The sequence below is a fragment of the Drosophila suzukii genome, unplaced genomic scaffold, assembly GCF_043229965.1.
Source record: "Drosophila suzukii unplaced genomic scaffold, CBGP_Dsuzu_IsoJpt1.0 scf_4, whole genome shotgun sequence".
In the NCBI taxonomy this organism is placed as follows: domain Eukaryota; kingdom Metazoa; phylum Arthropoda; class Insecta; order Diptera; family Drosophilidae; genus Drosophila; species Drosophila suzukii.
In genome coordinates this window covers 1,008,016-1,011,632 of record NW_027255927.1, presented here as the reverse complement: position 1 = coordinate 1,011,632, position 3,617 = coordinate 1,008,016, and positions in this window count along the sequence as shown.

Genomic DNA, 3,617 nt, shown 5'->3' with positions numbered 1-3,617 from the left:
TTTTTTTATGACCTTTGCGCCTGCGTCGAGGCATTTTAGCAATCCTTTACACCACCATCGGTGTTTATTGTAGGTAACCAACTTGACTCTGGGGTTATGGTACGGTTAGCAATGGGTGGTTTGCTTAATGGGATTTAAATTATCGGTGACATTTTTGGAGAAAGGATACAATTGGTCATTTAGGTGTGGGTATACACATTTGTTATGGTGATAGAAAATGGGATAATCACAGTGTTTTTTGTTTTTTACTGTATTACGTCGGAGCGATTTCAATTACTTTCACAATTATAGTTAGTTTTAAATCGTTTTTGACATTCATATATTTTGTTCTTTCTAGACATTTTATTGTAGCTAATAACTATAGTTATGGGATGTAAGGCTAGCTATCGTTGTTAAGATTTAATTTATTATACCTACATAAGATGATAGAACATTAAAAATGGAAATGTTTTATTTTAACAATATACTAGTTAAAGTGGATGATATTAATATATATTCTTAGTATCTGTCATTATGAATCAAAATTGTTTATCAAAACAGCTTCTAAACAGCTTTTAGACAGCTTGTGAACAATTTATTTCTTAATTAGTTTTACAATCACAGGATACATCTTCCCCCAACATAATCGGATATGTTCCTCTAAGTTTTATATATAAATCTTGAGATATTTTGGCTTTGCGTTCTTTCTCACGTACATAGCAAACACATTGAAAATCAGAGTGTAAGTTTTTACTTCACATCGAAAGTCGTCTAGTGATCAGGAATTTTTGATCGTTCTTAACAAAAGACTACAAAAGCTCGTAGACGTTAATAACAACTTGTAACCAGCTAATAATAATAAGTAAACATCAAGTAAACAGATACTAAACATATAGAAACCAGATAATAAACAGCTAGTAAACAACTTGTATACATCTACTAAACATATAGAAACCAGATACTAAATAGCTAGTAAGCAACTTGGATACATCTGGTAAACAACTTGTATACATCTACTAAACATATAGAAACCAGATACTAAACATCTTGTATACATATACTAAACATATAGTAACCAGCTAATATAAACTAGTAAGCAACTAATAGACATCTACCAAGCAGATAGTAACCATCTAAGAATAGCTCATAACAGTTAATAACAGCTAGTAATCAAAGTCCAAGCAGCTCATCATGAATCACGAAAACCAGATGAGTATTGTAATTAAAGAGTTTATTAAACTTATTCAGAATCTTAGACAATGATGTCATACTCATACAAATAGTATACAAATAGAATAGAACTAGAAAACTAGAACTAGAAAAATAGTTGACATCTGAGAAAGATTACATTGTGAGAACTATTTTACATCTATCTATGGGAACCAAGCGAAAATCTGCGTTTGGAACGAAGATTAATAACCGACATGTTTCTTACAGAGGGATGGAGTAAGAAAATTAATTATATACAAATATATATTAAATATAATTAATTATGAATTTAATGAAATATGTTTACAATAATAAAATATATAAAAAAAATATTGAGTGATCCTAAAAATTTTGTTGCTGACTGTAATTAAAACTACAGGTACAAATGAAGGGGAAGTATTTTATTCAATGTCCTTGGGTCTTGGACATGTGACTTTGCTGACGGTAAGGTAATGATAGTTCACTGCAAGTGTGATTGGCTAACACATCTTAGAAACTTTAACTTGTGTACTTTGATAATTCTTAATAAGAGACTATAGCAACTATAATACTTGTTAACATTTAGTTACCATCTAAAACCAAGTACTTTACAGATACTGTACAGATAGTAACCATCCAAAACCAAGTACTGTACAGGTACTATACAAAAGTAACCATCCAAAAACAAGACTAAACAGAAAGTAACCATCAAAATACTGCTAGGTAACAACTAAATACAACGTGTTCAACGTGTCAAGTCGATGTCAATATGAGTACTACCCTAAAAAATTATATATCTCTGGATAATCTTCAAAGTCAAAATCTATTAAATTCCGGATGGAGCAGTGGAAATGAAATTTTGTACGGGACCCACCTTTAACTTTTCAGTACCATTAAAAAATTTGTTGGGATTTGCTGAGGATTATAAAAAAGTTTTGTTAAATTGTAAACACGAACTAGTGTTGATGCTAACTAAGAATCTCGGTAAATCTTGAACAAACCAGAAATGAACAAACTTTTAAACTGGAAATTACGAATAAAACCTGGAAAATTCCCCATGTAACTCTGAGCGATTTTACAAAAATTAAGATGTACGATATTATTAAAAGTGGTCTAAACCTACCAATCGCATTCCAGAGTTGGGATTTACATGTTAACCCCAAATTGGGTATGGGAGTCAACAGAGCTGGAATGTGAAATTGTCGGCTAACCGCGAAAACCAAGATTTTCCATACTTGGATTTACACTAAATGGAGAACTTATCACAAATAACTTATCAAACTTGAAAGTTCACTTGAATTCTGAGTCATATCCATATGATAATCTGAATGTTGATTTTAGTAAGAATCAGTATGCTCAGCTGTATGAAATGTATACAAGATTTTAATCTAGTTACTATAATCGTGAATCACAACCATTTTTGACCCCAAATGAATTTAAATTGAAGAACCCTGTTATTGTGGTTGATCTTTCATATCAAAACGAATCAGTAAAAATTGGTCTTATTGATGTGAGAATTTCAATTGAACTAAAGACACCAAGTCATGAAAATACCCAAATAGTACAACGAGTTGTTTAACATTAGAAAAATGTTGAAAGATACTGTTTCGATTGATGTTCAAGGTTTCTTTGATAATAATAATAATTTAATTCTAAAGGAAATTTGAATTGTATTCAAAAAGATCCAAGCTTGAATAATAGTTTTTTAATAGAACCACCATATGATTTTACTTTGCTAAATACAAAATCTCGAAAGACTGCAATTTGGTTAACCAATACACATCACAAAATTTTTTGGAACGATGGAGAAAATATTTTCCACAAACTCGAAAGTATCTAAGGACAATTACAAGCGGAAAACAAATTATTTGTAAAGGTGTGGAAAAGAAACGATTTCTACAGACGTTTTTTAGGAGTCGTCAGCTCATTAATATCGAGGAAATGGGCTGTCCGTCATTAAACAGGTTTAAAGGAAACCGGTTTCCCTATTGTGAAACACACCTTAAGGGCGGAGTTTGTGCTCTTAGCAATGCATACATTATTTTGACATTTCTTAAAAGTAGCCCCAAAACAATAAAAAAATTTTTTTCATACGTCATTTTGAAGTGGAGACTAGATGTGTAAGGCCCTGTAAGAAAATAAAATTAATTTAATGAAATTTCATGAGGAAATTGACCAATTTATTATACAATTTGATATTTGTTGAACGTTGATGCACTAAGTAGGTAGTTAATACGGGAGCTGGCTCACTAGGTAATAAATCATGTCAAAAAAGGAGGTGGGGGTGACCCTAATTAGTCACGCATGGTTGCACACTGACCCTAATTAGTCACGCATGGTTGCACACAGGTGTTCTAATGACCTACTTAGCATAATTAATTCAAAAAGGGGGGTGTTGCTGACCCTAGTTAGATGAGCATGGTTGCACACAGGTCACTTAATGAGGTTAG